This window comes from Etheostoma cragini, chromosome 5 (assembly GCF_013103735.1).
Source record: "Etheostoma cragini isolate CJK2018 chromosome 5, CSU_Ecrag_1.0, whole genome shotgun sequence".
NCBI classification, from domain to species: domain Eukaryota; kingdom Metazoa; phylum Chordata; class Actinopteri; order Perciformes; family Percidae; genus Etheostoma; species Etheostoma cragini.
In genome coordinates, this window is record NC_048411.1 from 24,801,849 (window position 1) to 24,824,395 (window position 22,547).

The 22,547-nt window shown below is 39.6% G+C and overlaps 1 protein-coding gene across 5 annotated transcripts in view; it reads left to right on the plus strand.

The window, feature by feature from the left end:
* Window positions 1-117: 117 nt before the first annotated feature.
* Window positions 118-22,547, plus strand: part of kank1a (KN motif and ankyrin repeat domains 1a) — a 50,723-nt gene continuing 28,293 nt past the window's right edge. Inside the window, exons 1-2 of one of the 5 annotated variants that reach the window (XM_034871428.1) lie at window positions 223-434; window positions 722-825. The gene's annotated coding sequence lies outside the window, so the exon portion shown is untranslated. Of the gene's footprint in view, window positions 435-721; window positions 826-6,545; window positions 6,654-22,176; window positions 22,200-22,547 lie in introns of those variants that run through there. The other 4 variants (XM_034871426.1, XM_034871430.1, XM_034871427.1 and 1 more) reach the window with 4 other exon arrangements.

Genomic DNA, 22,547 nt, shown 5'->3' on the forward strand with positions numbered 1-22,547 from the left:
TCAGCATCAGTTAAATAGGCTTAAAATACTGAACTAAAAGATGGCTATAGAGTAAATGTTCTGGTGGTTTAGGCCAACGTTGCAGCAGGTAGCCTAAGCTACACCTGTAGCTCTCTGACTGTAGCACTGTGCGGATTGAGCTGCTCTGGGCACCGACTGCGCATGACCACGTGTAAACCACTTGCTGCTGAGGTGGACAAGTACAAAGAAGCTCCTGCTGCTGGTGGTGGTGGTGGTGGTGGTGCTGCATACGGGACGTGCTGTATGCCACTGGGCTAAAGTATAACCTTGTAGAAGTCTGACGCTAAGTTACTACCTCAACCGGACGACGTACCCTTCAACAATTTAACCCCAAAGGAGGACAATCAGTTGAGTTACCAGAGAGGAGGAGTTGCATTCAAGTCCACACACAGCTTTTGGAGACTTGGCGTCGGGTAAGTTAAACGCGTTGCAGTCACAGAGAGCTTCTGATATAGGCTATTAACTCTATCGTGCTGAAAGTATTGAAGCTTTGGATTGTGTTTGTGTACGTATGTATGCACAGGGCTTTTCTTGGGTAACTTGGATTTGTGTTTTCGATGCACATTCTGGATCAAGTGCCCCTGCAGCGACCAGACCAGACAATCCCATGAAGCGCTGCTGGTTAAACAGGATTATGTTTAAAGTCATATGGTGTTAGCTGTACCTGCTAGTTTTAGTAATCTGGTGTTTTTTTACTTAGACCAAACAAACCTTGTACCCGCCAGACAGGTGTCATGGAAGTGCTGGAAGTATGCTGCACAGCCTATGGGGTTGAACTTTGAGCTCCAAGTGCAGGGAAACGTTGTGCGTGCGGAAAGGTACTTTTATTCATTCAAGATTGAATTTGTGAGCCTTCATTGTGGTATCTCATTTGAGGATTTTGCTTTTAAAAAAAAAACACTTTGCGTGCACTGACCCATATCTGTCATGTGATTTTAATAATCCCTCACCATTATATGACCCATACTGACTCATCTCTGCCATATATTTAAAAGCTTAAATCAGGTTCACCACAGATTTGGACGCCCCAAACACCCTTACCTCAAGCCTGTAAAAGAATAATTTCTTCCTTTGTAACTATCATTCTCATTGGGGCTTTATGGGCTGCTGAAAGGGACTGTCATCAACTATGAAATGTATCACATTGTTGTTGGTCATACCCAGTCTCCAAACCATACAGCAGCATTTATTCATCCTTTCCTATTCTGATTTGGCATGCCATTACATATTACCACCAGGGGTTGAAGCCGGCACATGAAAGCTCTGCTAATGCATTTTAGGAAAAGAATAGTAGGGATATAGACCTGGGTGGTGGTCCCTATTGTGCTTGTGAATGGCTGGGGTCAAATAGAGGGCTCTTCGTCTTCTGCAGGGTTTTGAGGCTTTCCCACTTTTCTTAAGAGATCAAGCAATGAATTGACATGTCAAGGAGAAGAATATGAGCTCTGTGACATCGGTTTAATGAAATTCTTTGGCTTCCAGTGTGGCACTTTTGGCATATCCCTGAATCCATTTTTCTACACTTGTGTATAATAAGAACAGAGATTACAAACGGTGCTTTCAACGAAGGAGACAAAACAAACCTTGCCTTCAGACATAAAAGTTCCAACCTGCTGTGGCTTTGGTGAACCTGGTAATCTTAAAGTCGATACTTATTTTTTTTTATTTAAAAAGTTTTTACAGTTGTTCAACTCGTATTATAATTCAATTGGTTTTAGACAATTTGCCCTCTCTTTGTTGTATATCAGCTTTTTAGCTAAAGGCCGTTTTATGGTTCTGAGTCAACTCCAAGCCGTAGCTACGCTGTCGCTCCTACGGTGTTGTGACCCTTTTGGAGTTCTACGTCGGGGTTGAACGTTTTTCTTCGCATCGCGGTGCATTTCACCGCCAGAACGCTTCGTGCTGTGTGTTTTCCGGATGGTCAATTGCGAAATATGTTTAGAGAAGGGCACGTCAGTCGATGGTTTAGGGTCCGGCGTAGACGCAGAAGGGTCTGCGGGGGTACGCTGTCCTATTCTACGTAGAACTATAAGACGGCCTTAAATGTCCTTCAATATCTGGATATTGCTTGATGCTTTTTTTCAGCCTACCTTTCCTCTGCAGTAGAGCAAAAAAGTTTGCAAACAGCAGCTCAGTCATGTTTTGTGCCGCCACCGTGCTACACAGTATACAGGACATTATGTCTTCAACATGTTGTCTGTCTCTACATGTGTCTTCACATTCTTGAGACTCAAAAACTTAAACCGTACATGGGAAGTCTTTTTACCACCACATCTGAAAACAATGTTTTCAATAAGCCATTTTTTTTACATTGCTAACTTAATGTTAGTTACGTTAGTTTTGTTAAAAATGAAATGCTCATTACTGCCACTTGTGGAAAGTATTTATTTTACAAAATCAGCTAATTAATTATCTTTTAATTAGCATAAATGCATCGCATTGATTTTGAGAGCGTGGCAGCTAACACATCTCTTGCGGTTTTTTAACTGACATTTCTGAGCTTGTTTGTACTGTAACACGCTTAGTGTTAAATCTGTACATTGTGCATGTCCTCCAGCAACACACAGAGCATTCCACAGCCTCTCACTGGTTTCCCCTAACACATTAAGCAGATCGGGTGGAAGCCCAGCCTGGCGTCCGTTGGTACATCAGGCTTAGTCCCGCTCTGGGTACACATCATCAGGGTTGGTCAGTCAGCCTTTGTGGACATATGGCAGAGGTCTCTCAATTAACACCTTAGTGAGACGACCCTTCTGTCTACATGATCAAAGCTGGGTCTCCGCTGCTCAGATGTGTCACCCCCTTTCAGCCTCCACCTCCCTGGGATTATGACTCCCATCCCTCCAGTGTTTGTTGAGAGAAAATGACTTCCAATCCACTGCCTCGTCTGAGTGGGTCGCACACCAAATCTGGCCCTGGCTTTTTTGTTTTTGTGGAATACTTGCCATGGTGTTTTCTCTGTAATTTTATGTGGAGGGGGTACTGGGTTGTAATTTAAATTTTGGTCGAACATCTGTGCATGCTTCTGTCCCATTTGGGCTTTTCTTGCATGTTTTTGTACTTAAAATACCTTTCTTTGGCTGCTTTTGAGCTTTTTTATTTTGTACCCCACTCTTACTGGTGTTAATGTTTGACTGGGAAGGTGAAGGGAGTTGTTACAGCTGTTCAGATCTTAAGTGTGGGATGAAGACCTACAAGAGCCTCAGGGACTGCCCTGTTATTACAAGATCCGACCTACTTTGAATAGTAGATCTACTGAAACAAACCATTAGAGTTCCCTTGCCAAAACCAACCTCACTGAGAATTGTAATAAACAAAGAAAAACCAAAGTAGGCTACGTAGTTGATGAAAATTAAATCTGTGAAGTGAGATTCAGATTAGATTTTACATAAGTAGCCTCTAGTTATAAACCTGCAAAATCAAAACAACAAGGCCAGCACATCAGATTTTACATGGAGAATAAAAAGAAAAGCCAAGCTTCAGGGAATCCTCCTAAAAGATTTCCAGGGGCTGGGGCAGCTGCCAGGCCACAACTCCGCATTGTTTGCAAATTTTCAAGGAAGTCATTATTGGAATGATCAAAGCTCTGGCAGAACTGCTTGAAAATCATTTTAAATCGCTGCTTGCTGGAGTTTAGAGGCTTAACAAGAGTCAGAGATGGAATGGGAGACATTTGTGTTGCCGTTTTCATTCCCTCAATGATCACAAATGGTATATAAAATGGAAATATTATACAAACATTTGGTGACGTTGTGTAATTTTGATGTAAAGGTCCGATGTAGAGCTTTTTTGAGTTATAGCAGTGTGTAAACATTAATGTGAATGCTTGGTTACTGGACATTGTTCACATAGATCGTTCAAAAGGTTTCCCATTCTTTGAATTGTAAATTAAAGTAAGTACAGTTTTTGTGAGGTCCTACATAGGACAGCTGCTCAGCCCACATTAATGTCCAAAGAAATCTCAACATGCACGTTAACTAGTTCACAACCAGCATTGTTAGAGTTTATGTAACAGGCAAGCCTTTGGTCAGGACAACCGGCAGAAACTTAGATTTTTGTTGCTGTTGTTATTGTATTATTGTTCAAATGACTTAAGTTTCATATCGTAAGTTTGTATTTTGATACATTTTATTTATCATAACTTTTACATGTTTTGATGTTCCTGTTGTGTTGTGACAATAAAACAAACATTCTTGTATTATTTTAGTGAGAACTCATAAATAACTAATGTTCGGGAAATCTGTTAGTTTTGTTACGCGTTGCTGGAGTTTAAAAAGTTGATCGGTTGGGCTCTAGTTTCCAGTCTTTATGCTAAGCTAAGATACCTTCTGGCCGTATAATCATATTTACATATAGGGTACAGACATGAGAGTTGTATCAATCTGTTCATCTTACTCGCAGCACAAAAACAAAATAAGTGTATTACCCAAAATTTTACTTCTAACATAAACCCTTTTCATTTAAGTAACTATATGGCCGTCCTTGATGCCCCCTTCAGGTCTACTTTAGTTGGTAATAGAAATAGCAGTATCTCCATTTTTCCTCCACCCACAGGGCAGCTAATGTGGTTATGGCCTTGTATGATGTTTTTAGTGTAATATTGTTTAATACAATAAGACATTCATTTTATCAATCCAACTTTCAAACAACCTTACTTTTACTCTGGTTTGTTAAATAGGTCTGGTGCTTCTTTGTGTGCAAAAATAGTTTGCTCAGAGAACGCTATCGTGTTGCTGGTAGACTAGATAACCTCTTTTTGCCTTTAAGGCCTGGAGAACTGAAGTCCCTGTCAGTGGCATCTGCTGAGGTTGTGGACGTGTGCAGAACTCTAAGCTCACAATTTGTCGCATTAAATATCACAATATTCTCGACTGTAATGATCCCTTCTTGTGACCTGGATAGGAATATGTACACAGATCTAGACGTCTTAACCAGTTAGAGAATTCTTAGATGATTCAGTCCTGCATGCTTCAACTTGGTTGTGAGGTTTCTGTTGAAAGAAATATTGTCGCGGTGAACATGAATAAGGGGAGGTATTTTCTGCATAGTCAGGATTAAAGCTGGCTAAACCTTGAAGTGTGTTTCACAAAGATGTTTTGTTTCCTGGTATGTTAATCCCTTTTTCTTTCATTCATGCCTCCTCCCAGTCATCATGTGCTCTTTGCCTCAGAGTCAATCGGTAGGGTTGATTGGGAATTTGTTGGTTTCTCTTGAGCCCTTTCCCAAACTTTTGCACACCTAATAAAAAATCAATACAGCACAGTATTGGGATATTTTCAGTGGCAATACTGTACTAATACACAGGCATCAAGTATCAATCTTTTATTATATATGTGTTGGTAAGTTTGCCTGCTTGATAATACCATTTTGCAGCAATAAAATTGAAGTGATATGAACACACAAAAGAGGACTCATGTTGACAAAGATTCCTTTTGGAGACATCATTTGAAATTGGGAAAAATTAAAAGCTGGGAAAAAGGTAATAAATTGCAATACATTACAGAATATTGTAATACGTTAATCGCAATAATATCATGTCGTGGCATAAGTATCGTGATATTGTATTGGGAGGTGTCTGGTGATAAAAAGATGAATTGTGCAGACCTAGTTACTTCCGCAGCTCTCTATATCCAAAGGAAGAGTCCGTTGAGAACAAAAGTAGCTTTCCCTCTGCTTGTCATTATCTCTTCTGAACTACTTGTGAATATAAGGTATGTCTCCTGAAAAAGGGAGTAGTGAAAGATCCCGCCTGGTTCTTGTACGTTAAGCAGGACAAGGCAGGTGCAAAAAGAATTCAGGGCTCAATTGATACTGTTATAATCCCTCAGCTATGCAGGCATGCACAGACTCTGCCTGTCAAGATGAAGCCTTACACAAGAAATCTGATTCAGTTTAGGCAGAACTCTTCTCAGGAGAACTAAGCAGCTGTACACGGGGGGTATACCTTAATTTACCAAAAGTACCATATTCTGTTGTGGCAGAAATTCACCTGAGTGTATTTAGTTAAACATGAGTGCATTACCAAGACCGAGATTCTGTTTCTCTTTCAAAAGTTAAGTCTGGCCTTAACCTGAATTAGTCAAAACGCTCAAGAGCTGTAAGAGACAAAGATCACTCGGGATAGAGTGCTCACCTTCTGCTGTCGAGTTGGAAATTGGATGCTTTGATTAATCAGCTTGTGTATAGCATTTGAGCCTAAACGTCGGTGGATCTGTGGTGCCTTTTCCTACGGGAGAGTAGACACTGTTACAATACCTAAGGGCTCCACACATCCATTATCCTCCACACCCTAGACAGAGCTGTTGAATTTGTCTCCTGCCAGGGATGCCACCGTTTACAGCTGAGAGAACCCCAGAGCCTCGGCCCACTGGTCACCAGGTTACTCATGTTACAGTCTCCTTCGCTGGCTGGTATTGTTAGGTTACTGTGTGTGTGTTTGGTGGCTGAGCGGCTGTGTTGTGATTGGTCCGTGCTCTGCCATGTGAGACAGCATCGGGTGACGTCTCCATGTTAATCCCTTATTTCTTTCTGGGATGTTTTCTCTCTGGTTCTACTAGGCGGCTGTCTGTGTGAGTTGCAGCTGAGGGGAAATGCATTCACACAAGAACTGAGACTTTTAAGACGTGAGGAGGGTGAGTGCAAAATATGTTTTGAAGTCAACAGTTGCTAATACAACCGTTGCATTGTTTTCTGTAGACGTCTACCTTTTTTAAGCTTTGTCTCCATGCAGAAGATAACAAACTTCCAGAGAACCCAGGAGGGGGGGGGGGGGATGTCTGTTTTGTCTATAGCTGTTGCTTTACACATTCCCAGTGAAGATCCAGTCATTCTAGCTGTATTGTTGGCTGGGCTCCACCTCTTTGCCAATGCAAAAAAACCAAACGCTGGCCAATATTATTTATTCTGTTGGAGCTTTACACCTGACCTGTTTGTTGTGGTTCAAGGAAACTCCTTTTTTAATGTGGCCTCAGTTTGTTACCAAGTAGACTCTGGTGAATGGGCTGTATTTCTTTATTTTTGCTATTTTTTTGTGGCAGGAAGGCAAAATGGACCAACCACAGGATTTTTATGATGGTAGATATGGGATTTTTAATAGGAGCACAGAAGCTAAACTACAATTTTAAACCACAAGACGCCTCCTGTTAATCCTGTTTCTACCTGTTTGTTATTATGCATAATGTGTGGTTGAACTGCATTTTAGACAAATGTCTTTGACACCAGTCCATATGACTTCATGTTTATCAGAAATAAAAGTAAATATTTTTCCGTTGGTTGCGACCAAATGAACCAAACTAAAGCTGGGACATTGACCTGAGACCAATCCAGTGACCTGTTGATCACAGAAGTTGTAGCACCAGGCTGACTTTCCAGGGCTAGCACTGATAAGGACCGATGCCTCTCATCTTTAGAAGTTCTTTATCGCACCACATACGTAAAATGACCACAAACACGTCCATTGGTTCTGCAGACATAAGAGACAAAATAAACTTGGTCACTAGTCTGTGTCCTAATAATCTCCAGCCATGCTAGCTTTTTTGTGAGGCAGTGCTTTGCGCTAAATGCTAACGTCATTCTACAATGCTCACATTGAGAATGCTAACATGCCAATGCTTATCAAGCAGCCGCTAACGGGTGTCTTGGTGTGTACTGGGTTATGCAGTGGTCATGTTATATCAGATTTACAGTAATTGCAAGATTCCTACTGGGGAAGAAACTCTACATCCTTGTGGAAATCGTGGCAATCCTGACATTGAATCCTACTTTTGTTCAGTAAATCAATCTTTGTAAAATCCTTAATGATAAGGAGAAATTTTACATTTTGGAAATAAGGCTTCCAGTCAGAGTAACCACTTTTATGCTGTTTTTAAGAAGTTGTCGTCACAATCTTTAAATTTGAAATGAACGCATGAGACAGCCGAAGAACCTTTCCTCTAATTAAAGTAAATTTCTCATTTCCGTTGGTCATATAACAAATTTACAGTCAGGTGAAGACAACACTCTTAAGTGGTCTTTTCCAAGTTAAAGGTCTGTGCCCCAAATGCCTTTGATTTAATGTACAAACAGTTTCCCGAAAGAAGGTCGGGCGTTTCTCAGTAAATTGTTAAACTGCAGCAGTAAATTATTTCCTCTTGTGGTCGGTGGGGCTTTGTTTACAGTGGAGATTGACTCCCTGGTGACACCATTGATCTTATCAGCTGTGGTTAAAGCTTCTGTGCACATGAAGGCCTGCTGTCAGCAGCATGCCACATGGGGAGCGTTTTAATACGAGGCTGCGTTTGCAGGAGGCCATATTTCAACATCCCACATTAATTATAGTGAGCAAATACTTGTGTTCTGTAATCAGAACATAGGTGATGGGGGGAATTATAATGATTTGCTGTTGAGCATGATAAATGCTTATGTTTTATGTATTCACATTACTTAAACTACTTACCAATTCATGAAAAATGTGCTGTTTTTGGTAAAGTGAAATATGTCCAGTGTTTGGCTGTGTGACTTTTTACTCCTCATTGCCATGCTGTGGTGAAGTTGGCTCGACAATGGCCCTGCACTCTTTCTCAGGTTTCAGTTTCCACAAAGTGAAGGGCAGATCACCGTGGCAACGCTGTCCACAGGTTCCCCGACCTATCCCATGTTCCCCCTCTGACTGAGGACTGTCGAGCTCAAGGTTGCTTCATCTGCTAGTTGTCGGGGATCGGAGGATGGGCATTTATGAGGCAAGTTGTTATAAGTTGTGTGTTGGTGGATGTTGTTGGTCATTGTTGCAGTGGTTGACCTTTTGAGGGGCTTGCAGTTAACATCACGTTAGTCTCATCTAAACTAATGTTGATTGAAATATCTATATGTGCGAAATAATTTTACTCAAAATCAGTTATGTGTTCATCAAAGCAGTAACATAATTCTCATGTGTTGTGTTATGTTTATTGGTTCATATACAGTGTAATAGTTATCCTATGTAGGCATTGTTTCTTTTCATTGAGAGAAGTAGCCTTTAATTACTGGAAAGTCTTACCGCTGTATATGGTAGTTATCTCTGCAGTCATGAGCACATTTAATCCTGTCGTACAGGTAAAACAAGTTGTTGAGAGTCAGCCCGCTTTGTTTATTCAAATTAGAGAGAGTGCCCTTTCTTTTGGGTTTTGACTTGTTGGAACATAATGCAGCAGATTCATTTGGAGCTCTAATTCTGCGACAGGTTGAACATATGAATCCCCAAAATAACATTTATTGTATGAAACCAGACATAATAAAATAAATAGGGGGCTAACCTTTTTTATGTGATTTATTTCGCCTGCTGGAACTGAGATTTTGTTTTATTTTTTTAAATATCAATGGTGATGTTATTTTCACGTTTCTAAGTTGACCTACATACTTTCTTTCGTAGCTGGATTTCTTACTGTACCATATATGCTGAGATGGTTTGATATTTTTAACAGTACAAAGTGAATGGTATGCAGTGACAAATGGCAAAAGAGTGGTTAGTTTGTGGAGTTGTCACCGGTTGACTGCTCTGAAAATTAAAACCCTGCATAATTAAAAAAAACAATATTTTGCAGTGATGAAGACATTGACATACAATTAATGAGTATCCCTGTTCCAATGAGCTCATATGTAGAGCACATTTACAAAATAGGTTTAATGTTTCCAGATAAAATAAATACATTTGACAGTACCCATTTATCTGTTGTTCATTGTTGATACAGCTACCCTCCCTTCCTCACTCGTCTAGCTGTTATGCATGCTGGGTGACATCTGCCACCCAACCTCTCCACCTGCAGATGCTGATTGTTCCTGCTTTTCAGCATTGCTGAAATAATAGCTGAACACGGGTCACCACTAAAGTCAATATTGGTTCATGGACAGTGCCTTCTGGGCAACATGTGTCCGTCTGTTTATTGGAGACGGTTAGTGATGTTGAATAAATAATGAGACTAATTTATACATTTTTAGAAATTATGTTTAAACTTACAACAATTTTAGGGTTCTCAAATTAAATGCTAGGTAATAGTCTCCAAACTGGGGCTGTCTCATCCTAAGGCCTCACATAAGCCAGCCTGAATACTACTAGAGCATTTCTATTTATAAGATAGAATATTTTTACCCTCCAAAATCCGACTCAGACCTCTCACCGCCAAATAAAGTTTAGTTGAAAAATAGGCAATATGTTGCTCAAAAATGCAACTTATGTAGTTATAAGAACTTAAATTACTGGACAATATTTAAAAATAAAAAATATCCATATCTCTAGCTATCCTATCTATTTGAGAGAAACGCCATTTAAACTGATTTTATACTCAAACCAGGCAAGTTGCTTGTTGTTCATCTTTTACCACCAGACCCCCATCGATTTAAACCATAATACTGCATTGTACATATATACCTGTTGGAGGTTCCTGTGTGTTTGACTACTGAACTAATTGATGGATGTGAAGCAGCATTTGCATACATCGAGTGCACAGCCAATCATCTAATTAAAACCACACCATGCCTACTGCTTGGATCATCATGACAGTAGCTCTTTGGACAATTAAACCTTTACTCCCACTTGTTTTGTTACGTGACAAAAGGACAACCTTAATAACCTCTTTGGCATTCACCTGGGTGCATCAGTCACATAGTTTGCATTTTTAAACAGTTAGTATAGTTGTCTATGCAGGTCCATACAACTGCTTCCATTATTGCACTGATTTGTTTTCCATTTGGTCACCAAAGCAAATGTAATTTTCTGTTGTACAAAAATAGTCTGCTACTTAGCTTTACCAAGTCAATACTCAACGGTTACCTTGGGAAAACGCATGCAGCCAAACTAAATGTCTGTCTATAGCGAGGCAAAAAAAAGGAAGGCACAGTTCAATTTAAACATATCAGAAAGCAAAATATGCAACACATTTAGTTTTAATGTGGGAATATTTGATCCCTGTTTTAGAGCTGTTGATACAAGCTTGAAAAGACATGTTTGCCTACCAAAACAAGTTTTATGAGTGATTTAAAATGATCCTGAATTATTTTGACAGCACTGAAAGAAATGTTGTTCCCCCCCCGAATCATTCCCAAAGGTGACAGTGAAAATTCCCAGAATACCCCGGGAGTTAATCCCTTAGTTTTGGTGGAAGTGGGGATCCTCCCAGCAGCCATCATGCCACAGTGTTTCCAGAGGAATGTTACTGCTATTGTCAACCAGGATGACTCCCACTGGGAAGACACCCCCGCGCCTCCTCCTCCCCCCTTTCACTGCCAACACAACACAATGTGTTGCATTATACGTATGAGGGCATGCTACTGTTTTCGTAGCCTATGACCTTGTGACCAAGATAATGAAAAGGATGACACGGAAGTCATCAGATAGTCCCAAAACTAATCCAACTTTCTCTGCTCGACGACGGCTGGGAATCCTCACTTTTATTTTTTAACACAGACAAAAGGTACTGGAGCAAAACATTTGTTGTGTAGTAAAAGTTTTGTGTACAAATCTTCATTGTTCCTTTTTTCATGTAGACAAATGTCCATTACTTGCTATGTACTTCCTGTTTGCATAACACAAAAGTGCACTGAAGTAGTAAAAGTTCTAGAATTAGGACTACAACTTTTTTAACGATTAGTCCATAAAGTGCTAGCGGCATTTACGTTTTCTCAGTGACCAAGCTGATGCCTGTTTGTTTTTGTGTAAACTTTCTTTAACACAGTCTTTCTGTTGTCTTTCTTCACCTTTTGTAGCTCGGCTGCTCGCTTCACCAAACACCCACTTGCTATTTAACAACTTCCTAAAGCTGTTTAAGTTTACCATATGAAGTTTCTTTGTTGTCATTCTTGGAGAAAGGAAAGTGTCCGTCAGGCTGTCACACCTCTCCCGAGATTGAGTGTGAGGTGATGCAGTATTCTTACATGTGCAAGGCTGGTGGTTAAACCTTAATTTACAAAAAAAAAAAATGTTGTGCATATGTACAGCCTTCATTTAGCTATTATGTTGAATATAAAAGGGTTTTAAAACGTTTATATTTCTCAAAGTAGGGACAATTTGACACTTTTTAGCTTCAATACATTTTATTAAAGTCTCATATATTTTTCCATATCGTTTTTCTCGATGTCAGAAAAACCAAACAGCCGCACTGCGTTACATAAACATCTAACTGCTGTAGATGTGAAAGAAATGCATGAAAGTTTTGCTAATTCAATCTGTGTAGTTCCTGTGTTGATACAACAAGGAGTGCTTCAGGACCGTCCGCAAACTACAACACCGAAAAGAGATACTAACATATTTTCAAAAATAAGCAAATGCTTATTTTTTTAGTTTTTGTTTTTAAAGTACGGTTAATCCCTAAACTAAACCGGAACTAAACACCGCTGAATTAGCAGAACTTCCATGCCTTTCTGTCACATTTACAGCAGTAGGATTCAATGTGTTCACTCTGAAAGAATCACTGCACATGGGTAGGCACTTGTAATGGCATTTGGAACATGTTTAGCGGCTAAAAACATGATTAAAACTTGCCCTGTTCAAGCCTGTTGGGTGCTAACTCTAGCAGAAGCGTAACACGATTTAACATGGTTCCAGCACTTCCCATTTCATCAGTTCGCTTGGTAATTATTTATAACATTTGTTTTTAATCTTAATAGTTTGCTCCAAAGCCAGATTATGAGAAGTTGTTGTTTTATATAGTTATTTTTTTAAATCTTTTGTAGGTCAGGGGGGGGGGGGGGGGGGGGGGGGGGGGGGGGGGGGGGGGGGGGGGGGTCATGGTTTGAGAGCTGAATTTGTGTGTGTCACCAGCTCTCTATCCCACTCTTCTCTCTCTTTGTTCTAACATTTCCTCATTTCTTCCCCCCGTGGGAATAAATGAGACTTTAAAGTTCACGGATCAAGTGGCGTGCGGACAACTTTGATCGGTGTCAATGAGCAGGGAAGAAAACAAGGTTTTGCTGTTGGTTGGATTCCTTCCCCATGCACAACTTTTTATCTCGCCTTCTTTCAGTAGAACAAATCATTTAGCTGTCATACTAATGGGATTAGTCCTCACTCTATACCTCCCTTTCTCTCATTTTCTTTCTTCTCACATGCTCATCCCTATCCTTCAGTTTGTGTCTTTCAGGGTGCTCCCTCTGGCAGAGGTTCATCTCAATGAAAAGCTTTTTTGAGAGGGAAAATTGTGAATGAATAAGCAGTAAATGGAGTATCTTAGAGCTTCAGTCACCTAATTTGGCCTCTGAGTGTTCACTGAATTTGTTGCTTGAACGTCCGTTGGTGTGTTCTTGTGGATAACCCTTTTTTCCATTCAAGGCCAAATAAACTCTTAATCCCTGCTGTTAGGTTGCTTTACTATCGCAAGGCGTCGCAGCGACTGAGCAGGGATAACGGCAAGTCCCCCAGATAAGCATGTGTGATATCCCGGATGATAAATGACATTGAGGCTAGTTAATCAGTCCTAACCACTGATGTCACCTGACCTTACCATTGATTAACAATGAGGCCAGCTGACAGGGGAAAAAAGGAGAATCTCCAAAAAAACAGCCAGAGTTAGGGCCAGCTGGGAGGTGGTGTAAATGGACAACTATATTTCACACATTTCATTTAAATTGATGTTTTTCTCCTGAGGTTTACAGAACACACTACGATAAAAGCAACAGTAGCACGTTAAGCATAGATGAAGTAATTGCATAACCATTAAAGGATGAAGGCCCAGTCACACCAAAAAGTGGCCCAGCCAAATAAACTGTGCCAGAAGCTTGCCGGTGTAGGAATGAATAGATGCTATGTTTATCATTTTTTAAATGGCTTTTTAGTATATTTATCTGCTCTAACTGTGATTTAAGATTGCTTTTACTGTGCTTGGTTTAAATCTGCACAGCATGACTCTCTCACACTCAAGTTCCTCAGTTGCTAGCCTTCTGTTCGTGTCTCATTGAAGACATTCATTCATGAGATTTTAAGCAATTAAACAACCAACTGCTTTCAGAAGCCAAGCTGTTTAATGATTTTGATAAAATGGAAAACATTTTATCTTTTGTAGGCGGTTTCATGCTTGTGGTTAAAAGCCCACTGAGGCTGGCAGGTGACGCCCAGCCGTCTTTTTGTTCCCAGGACTCAGACCATGGCACAGCTGGGCCTGCAGCCCCTAGAGACAGAACTGGCTCTTGAGGGAGTGCCGAAGGATTTTGAAAAAGAGCTACATTAATAAAAACAACTATGCTGATTCTCTGTTGAAAATGAGCCAACAATAATTAGTTATTTCACTCATAGACACAATATCCGGTTGCACGCTTGCGTGACAAATTGCTACAAAAGAACGTGTTCCCCATTTAAGTGGCTCCCCCCCTCCATCACATCTATGCAGCTTAAGCTCATTTAGGGTGCCAAAGCAGCATCTCTAGACATTAGTGTAACCCTGTACCACTATAACTCAACCTTCCCCTGACAGGCATCTAGCGCAGCATGGCCTGTGACTCATTAACACCATAATTGGTCCGGCAGCTCAAGTGTTTACGGCGGGCCGAACAAAAAAAGTCTAATCAAGACAGACAAGGTTTGTCCGGCTCTAAAAACATTCCTGACATAGTTATGTGTTCAACCAGCAGGCCACTGGTAACCAACATGTAGCTGTCAATCCCTGCTGTCATGAAATACCACAGACTACATGTTAAAGTGACAGTTTTGAGATTTTAAATCATATTTTGCCCTATGAAGCAGTAGTTTATTTTAAAGATGTTTTTAACAAAGTTATTTTTCAGTGTTTTTTAAGGCTTTAGCTTCAGTTTGGTATTGCTATTTTGGTGAAAGAGCCTGCTTTCCCTTCTTCAGGCTGTCATCGGTTTAATTAGCTTGTTGTTCATTGTCTGGCTGCTGTCAGAGGAGAAGGACAGCAGAGGACGTAGCAGTGGATCTCATTGGTCCTTCACCAAAAGGTCAGCAGAGTGGGCTCAATTGGCACAAAAGCAAACATGGGAGCACTTTAAAATGGGGAATTTCTCCCACAATGCCTTGTTGAGAAAGCTGACAACAGAAGTGAACGCCTTTGGGACCAACAGTCTTGTACCAGAGCTACAGAAATTATCTGGAGACTGTTCACTTTGGAATGAAGATAAATACAAGAACAAGTTCATACAACTCTTTTCTTATTATTATTATTTTTAAATTTTGTTAGCTTATTAAAAATTTGTTTCTTTTTTATGTTCTTTTTTGCCTTCTTGGTGGAGAAATTAAATTATAGGCTGTTATATTATAGTCTATACCTGCCCAAACAATAGTGGACACTATATTAGGTACACCTTTACAGTCTTTTGTAATTCGCTACATTTGCTCCGCCATGAAACTATATGTTTTATTATTCAGGTCATTGTTAAAAGTGGTGTCAAAATGGACTAAATATTTTTGTCCCCCAAATACGAGGGAGAAGAATGGATTAGCATTCCGAGATAGGAGAAAAACGTTCAGTCACAATCATCGCACAATCATCTTGGGCAGCGCTAGGCACGGGACGCAGGTACGGTGCCTCTGATTGATAGATGGATAGATGGATAGATGAATAGATGGATAGATGGATGTTTATTGATCCCAAGAAAAATGGGAAATTCCGGTGTAACAGCAGCAAAATCAGTCACAAGGCACAGAATATAAATATAAATGAAAGACTAGGAAAAATATACATAAAATATACATGAAATAATAATATGAATAAAGTAAAAAGAACAAATATTTGAATATGTACAGGATGGGGAAACAAATGTGCAACTGCTTAAATAATGTGCTAAAATGTATGCCACATGTAAATGTAAATAAACCAATTGTCCAGGTTGCATTAGTGCAGTAGTGTGGTGTCCAAAAGTCTTATCTAGCAATAGCAAACCTTTAGAGACATTTTGAGTCTCACGGTGCCCTGTTAAGGGTGGTGGTGGGTGGTGTTCACCAGCTGCCGCCGCCTCCTTTTCCTCCGCCGCCTTAGTGACTCCACACGAGAACTAAACAAATAAGAGGCCCCAGTCTGTCCTTGGTCAAGTGCAGGCCCGACGTGCGTGTGCACGGAGATGTTGATGGAGGTTGCCAGAACTGAATCAGGGAGCGGGAGAATGAAGAGAGGGTAACCGCACAGAGCGGGAAACGGTGGAAGTTTCAAAGTGGTCAGTGGTGGAATGTAACATGTTACTCAAGTACTGTACTCCAGTACAAATTTGAGGTACTTGTCTTTTCAAGCCACTTTCTCCTACTCCACTACATTTCAGAGAGAAATATTGTCCATTTTACTGCATTACATTAATCTGACATCTATAGTTACTTTACAAATTAGGATTTTTGCACACAAAACTCATGTAGTTTATAAAATAAAATGTTTTATTATTAAATAAACTACCTAACATTATACAGGCCTAAAAGTACAGCTGAAATTATTAGCCAATTAAACACTTAGTTGATTGAGAGAATGGTTTTGATTGTTTCCAGTTTCTAAAATGTGAGGATTTTACTACAGTTACTTTTAATTCTTTAAGTACACACACACCCTCTCTTACTTATTAAGTCAAAGTATGTAAGCAGGGTGTAATGCAGGACTTTTACTTGTATAAGAGTATCTTTGCGGTTTGTTTTTTAGTACTTTTACTTGTAGGATCTGAATACTTCTTCCACCACTGATAAAGTGGTCCACATTGTTTTGCGTGGAAGGCAGCAGCCGAACCAGTTTCTCAAATGTCAGATTTTCTTTTTTCTTTTCTTTTTTTTAAACATCATTGTAAATGGATTATCTCTGGGTTTAGGACCTGTTGGTTTGACAGAAGCAATTTGAAGATGTAATCATGGGCTTTGGTCAACAGGTTTTGGCTTTCTATTGATCAAACAGATTAGTCATTGAAATAAGAAACTATTCCGCAGGTTACTCTGCACAGAAAATAATTACAGCTGCAGTCCCAATCTGGACCCAGACTTTTAAAATGGATTGAATTAGCATTTTAAACATTATCTTGTGTGTGATACATATATTTACCAACATATTGTATTCCTACATTTACAAAGCCACACACAGTACTCTCTGGATCTGAGCCATCTGTTTTTACTCAAGGGGGCAGTGTTGGGAAAAGAAGAGAACTGGATTTTTACAGGAAAAGATTGTGTTCTGGGCCGAGAGGATGAAATCCTGAATCACTGCTCAGGGCAACTTCATGCTGCAGTGAGCAGGATAGGCTGATTAATGATATACCTCACCGTACCTGGAGTAAAGGGTAAAGTTATCCTTTCCTATTTATAGTCTGGTGTTTGAGGAACAGTGAGTGAGAAAGTTGAAAACACTCATTGGATCTCTAAGGATTGATCCTTATCTCAATAAAAGAGCAGTATGCAATCCGTAAATGAAATAGTACAGTACATTATACAACTCAATGTTGTTTTGGCTGAAAACTATCCTTATCCTCCAGAAATGATGACTGATGCAGATAAATAGCAATTAAGTTTTGTTACCTCAAACAACCTGAAGGCTAAACAATAAAAGCTGAGACAGTTCGGCAAAAACACTTTTAGTTGTAGCATGTCAGAAAAAAAATTACTTGGAAGCATGTGATTGGCTCTGATAGCTGCAGGCAGATTTAGTAAATCTTAGAGATATAAATCTTAAGTGGTGCACAGTGCCAAATTTTAATCCCAAGCGTTCATCTAGCAGACTAAATCATACATCAGTGTAATCACAAACCACACCTTCAAATAAGTTGCACAAAGACACTCTGGAAGCTAACACTGTGAGATTTTTATATATTAGTTATAGGAGGCTCTGTACAGCTCAGATGAGTTGTAAATTTTCAGCCGCAATGCCATTGTTGAATGCAACTCATCTGTATGTAAATGTGTTTTGATTTGAGGATGTTTTTGCTAACCACAGAACTTTAAGCGTTAAATTCAGTGGCAGCTCCGATGCTTTGCAAATGTGTGATTTAACATGGCATAAAAGACGCCAACACTGGCATCTCTAATGCTATGTTAAATCCCACATTTGCAAATTATCTGAGCTGCCACTGAATTTTACGTCATTACATTACATGTCATTGTGCTGCTTTTTTCCAAAGTGACTTACAATTGCTTTATGTCAGAGGTCGAACGCCTCTGGAACAACCTGGGGTTGAGTGTCTTGTTCAGGGACACATTGGTTGATGTATCGCAGTAGAAATCAAACCCAGATCTCCCACACCAAAGGCATGTGTCATATCTACTGCGCCATCACCACCACCCATTATTATGAGTACAATATGCTATATGTTGTAGACTCAGCTGGATTTGGATATCTCTGCATGTCTCTAACACATGGTCCGAACTGTTGCTCTGTAATTTTAAATCCTTGTTCTAAAAGTAATTTTTGAAATCCATTTTCAAGCATCCTTTTTGATATGAGGTAAGCTATGGTCAGCCAGAGGGATGAACACAATAACGGGGGGTGTATGTATATTTTTCTTTGATTTCCATAAATGAACTTGTCATTCTCAAATGTTATGTTTATCATCGTGCACAGCGGATTTGGCTGCACCAGAGGAAGGATAGCTGGGAATTGAAAGTGATGGCGCCATGAATAACTTGTTGTGTGCAGCAACAGGGCTGACTGAAGGTTGACTCATTGTCTCACTTTATGGACTACTGTTAATTTAATTTAATTTAATTTAATTTAATTTAATTTAATTGATACTATTTATTGATCCCCAGTGGGGAAATTAAAATTTTTTTTTTGTTGGTGCTCATGATCAAACAAATTTGAGTCGAGATTTTAATTTTGTGACTGCTGTAGATTTATTAGTTAGGAGTTTATTTTAGTTTTTGGACAGAGACTGTCTCGCTGATCCTGTTGGTAAAGGTACATTGCTTGGTTTCAGTGCAAGATGGGAACTTTTGCTGTGCATCTCTGTGTTACTGCAAATACAGGTCTTCTCTTGTGGGCTTAATGCAATCTGTTGTTTATGCACATTACTGTTTTAATGCAGTTATTAAGCATAGATTTACTTCTGATAATGACAGTGGCATATTTAGAAGGTGGTTTGGGGAAAATAACTTCAATGTACTTTACATAAAACAAATATTTGTTGGGTTATCCCCTTTCTCATTCAGTGTTAAATAATTGTATTAAGAGATTATATCAGAATAGGTTTACATGGTTTATAAATATTTTTGTTGTACTGCACATTACTGCAGCTCCTCTTTTCATCCTGTGTGTTGAGCACATTGTTTTAGCTACAGAGGGAGGCATCTCACTTCTGTTCCATCTTTGTTAGGTCTCTCTAAAAAACGACCTTTCTTTTTGATGTTGCCTTTCTTTAAATGGTTTCTCACTCCTTTAATGTTTAATTTCATATACTGCACTGTAACTTTTATTCTTGGTTTATGTTTTTATTTTTTTTACTTTGAATTGCCCTGTTGCTGAAATGTGCTATACAAATAAAGCTGCCTTGCCTTTGCTGGGAGTCGCACATGCACAGTACCTAGGTAAGGAGAGCTACCAGCCAGTTAGAAGCAGACTATGATGGCGTGCCATGCTAGCAGCTAGGCGAGCATTGTAACGTGTTACTAAGTTTGTCAAAGAAGTAAAGGCTGGACTAAAATAGAGCTGTTTGGAGCAGGTTAACAGTGTTTTCTGTTGGAGACCCTTTGGGTGGACTTTGGGCTTTTTCACTTTGTAAAGCTATACCGTGTAAAAAAAGATGTATAACACAACAAAGGAAAGGGAAAAAAGCATAATATGAAAACTTTAAGCACTATTTTGCTTCAGAAGAAGTTTCCTCATGCTTCCTCAAGATGGTAAGTCTTTACTTTTTAGCCACTTGGATGTAGCTGGAAGTGTTTTCTTTTCCTCCTCTGCCACACTCCTGAAAGTAAACTGACTTTATCCTTCCTGTATGTTCCTCCCTCCTTGCTGGGATAATTGAAAGGCTTTGAGGCCGGCTGAACTCAGCAGGCTCACGCAGGACATCAAAGGGAAACCAACTGTCAGACAGCACAAGCTGGGGGTCAACACCGCAGCTACGCTGCGGCCAAACTGTAGTGAAAGTCAGTGCTGAGGCATCTGGCCGTAGTCGACACAGCAGCTTCTTCTGCAAAGCTTTAAAGGCATTTCCTAATCAGCGCCAGATGCCGACTACCTTAGCCACTGCCATGCCGACACACATATACACATTAGCGCTTGTCTGTTTCTACCAGCACACAAATGCGTTGTACTTTGTCTAGTGACTTTGCCTGTCTTCTACAGAAACATGTTGCATTTTATCTATACTTTGGTTGTCTTCTATTCTTTTGGAGTTGTTCCTGAAAGAGACACCTGTGCACAATCATGTTGATTATCCACAGATTTATAAAATGCTCTACATGCACTGCTGCACTCACAGCTTGTGTTATCATGCTACCGAGTCTCTTTCCAGAGCTGAGAATAAAAACATCCCAGTTTCTCTGGAGGCGTTTCCCCTCCATTAATTCTGTAGCCTAAGCTTTTTATTAGGGGAAAAACAAGCCTGTTGAATATTCAGCACAGTGGGTTTGCAACCTTTATAGCCTTCTCTTAACTTTTCAGGCGGTTTACTGTTGACCCTGAAGTTACGAAACCCAAGCTTTTTCATGGTGGAAAATGTGAACTGTCGCACCACATCCTGTCACGACTTTCAGGTGGTCACTTTAAATGACAAACAAATGGGTCTAGACAGTGTGTAGCATTTTGGCCTATTTGACAATAACAATGCTGATTGTTTTACATTTCTATCTATTCTATGAATTCTTAGAAACCGTTTGCAACTTCTACAATACCAATTTCCTTAAGGTATTATTTTGATTATAAAATGACAACCTTAACCTCTTGGGGCTGTATCTTGCACCCGGCTCAATTTCGCATCCAAATCGTTTAATTGGAAAGTGCACCAGGGAGTTGTGTTCAGGTGCATTCTTGGCGTATTGCTATCTTGAATCCGCGGAAAGTGATGATGCCATTGACCAACAACAACCTGGTCTTAAGTCAATAATGGATATATATTTATAAATAATAATAAAGTTTTTATTTTAACCCCTGCTTCACCTGGTGGGAGCTTTGGTGGCACTATGCATCAGCTTTTTTCTCTTGAAAATCTCTCCTTCCTGCTTAGCAAATCCGTCATTATAATGGCTATGCACCAAGGTACAAACGCGCCTCGCTTTTAAAGAGAATGGCAGATGACACTCTGATTAAATCGATCAGATTGCATGTTACGCCCAAAACACACCTCTGATTAATAAAGACACTTACTACAACCTTTTTGAACCACGTGCATGGCGCACAGACCCTTTTTTTCCCGCCTTTAAACTAGCTGAAGTGAATTCGTACACGCCCTATACACACCTGCGTCAAGCGCTTCCCGCCATGCGCTTCTATCGGTACAATAGGGCCCTTGATCTCATCTTAATTTCAGTGCAGCTTCAAACTTTGTACTTATTTGTCATCATGTGGTTTAAAGCTGGAGTTTCAATGACTTTTGATGGTAATAATGCATGTCCGGATGAAATACTCATATGTGAACATAAACTCTTCATGTTGCCTTTTAGACAAACTCACTAACTAAAATATATCCAATTTATCATCTCCTAATACTCCTAAAGTAGGAAATCTTAATGTTGAAGCTGGAGTTTAGCATTTTTCCTTGAACAATAAACTCAATGGCATTTTTTTCAATTGTTGATTAATCAATCTATTTCCTAACCTTGAAACTGGTGTACAATCTAGTTGATTCAGTAATATATGGGATTGATTTGGGGACATAGTATAACTTTAAGGGAACAAGTGGGCCTAATTCATTTGAGACTTTTTGTCCTCTCCTATAATTCTCTGGACTAAATCACTGTGAAACAAAAACGATGATGTACGACCGTGTTTTATTGCTTGTTAGTTTACATCTGATTTTGTTTGTTTTGCACGTTGAGTCTCTCGTATCCGTTCATCATTTAGTTGGCTGCCTTTTGAGCACAGACACATACACACCTCTCTGTTAAGAGGAAGCTGACCCGAGTCACTGTAAATCAGTTTACACACAGCTGCAGCTCCTGTCATATTTATGTAACACCTGAGGAGAAACAAACGAGTTGTTCTTGTTTGTGTCTGGTAGCATTGTGTTGTACCGGTTATTTGTTTTTTAGACTTGCGAGTCAAACTTGGATCAGGTCAGGCTACGATATACATCAGTTTGTTCTGTTCTGTTCAAAGTAGATTATGGTAAGTGTATTATTTTTTTTGTTCAAACTAAATGGAAAGATCAATTTGTAAACATTTACTCTAAAAGGTCTTAAGGACCGATAGTTTGGTTTCTCCTCTGAATGCATTGAAACCAACAACTTTCTAAGCTGAATGATGCCTTCATCACTACTTCTATGATACTTTTATTAAATAAGCAGATCAATTGATTGACGTGATGCCACACTTGACTCAGACAACTTTGGCTTTGACTTCTGGCAACAGTTTGTGAGCTAGTTTAGGTTGACTGTGATTTAATTCAATTCAATTCAATTTTATTTATAGTATCAATTCATAACAAGAGTTATCTCAAGACACTTTACAGATAGA